This window comes from Cannabis sativa, chromosome 1 (assembly GCF_029168945.1).
Source record: "Cannabis sativa cultivar Pink pepper isolate KNU-18-1 chromosome 1, ASM2916894v1, whole genome shotgun sequence".
In the NCBI taxonomy this organism is placed as follows: Eukaryota; Viridiplantae; Streptophyta; class Magnoliopsida; order Rosales; family Cannabaceae; genus Cannabis; species Cannabis sativa.
The window spans coordinates 37891418-37892464 of record NC_083601.1 but is presented as its reverse complement, the minus strand read 5'-3'; the positions used below and the strand labels follow the sequence as shown (position 1 = coordinate 37892464).

The window sequence follows — 1047 nt, the reverse complement described above, 5'->3', positions numbered from 1 at the left end:
TATAAAGATTAATATTACCCAAAATTATACTAACTTCTACTTTGGTATATTTTCTCTTGCTGATTTTTCTAACCTTTTTCTTGCAATATTTTCTTGATCTATTTCAGGAATCCTAAGTGTATGCGCCGTCAAGGACAAGCAGTCATATTACCAGTTGATCCTGAAATCGAGAAAACTTGCAGGAGGAATCGAAAGAACAAAAGGCAAGAAAGAGTTTCAGCAATTGCTGAAACATCAGAAATCATGGCTGCCAATGTGAACAATAATGTTGGGAACAATGGGCGTAATAATGGTAATAATGGAGGCGCTGTGGAAGATCAAGCTAATGGCCGTAGCTTGAGAGATTACATTCTCCCTACTCGACGGAGTGCAACATGTATTAGGCCACCGGCAGTGGATGCAAACAACTTCGAGATCAAACCCGCCATCCTTCAAATGGTGCGGTCTTCGCCCCGCCTTGGTGGCCTCCCTTCTGAAGATCCTAATCTGCATCTCTCTAACTTCATGGAACTCTGTGAAACTTTTAAAGTTAATGGAGTTAGCGATGATGCCATTCGACTGAGATTGTTTCCATTCTCACTCAGAGAACGAGCCAAGAGTTGGTTGAACTCTTTGCCACCCAACTCTATTGCCACCTGGAATGATCTGGCAACAAAATTCTTGTCAAAGTTCTTTCCTCCAGCGAAGTCTGCAAAGCTGAGAGGAGAAATCAATAACTTCTGCCAACAAGATAATGAATCTCTCCATGAGGCTTGGGAGAGGTTTAAAGATCTGATCAGGAGGTGTCCCCATCATGGTATAGAGAAGTGGATGCTGGTTCACAACTTCTACAACGAGTTGGTTGGTAATACTAGAACTCTAATAGATGCAGCAGCGGGCGGAGCTTTTATGAGAAAGAGTGCTAATGAGGCGTATGATCTATTGGAGGAGATGGCTCTAAACAACCAGCAGTGGCCAACTGAAAGGAGTCAATCTAAGAAGGTAGCTGGTGTGTTAGAAGTTGATGCCATCACAAAGTTAACAGCGCAGGTTGAGGCATTGACAAAG

General features: G+C 42.8%; 1 non-coding gene across 1 annotated transcript; it reads right to left on the bottom strand.

Moving 5' to 3' along the window:
- Nucleotides 1-693: 693 nt before the first annotated feature.
- Nucleotides 694-800, bottom strand: LOC115708449 (small nucleolar RNA R71). The gene has a single exon (XR_004009948.2). It is a non-coding gene; the product is annotated as a small nucleolar RNA R71 (small nucleolar RNA).
- Nucleotides 801-1047: the final 247 nt, after the last annotated feature.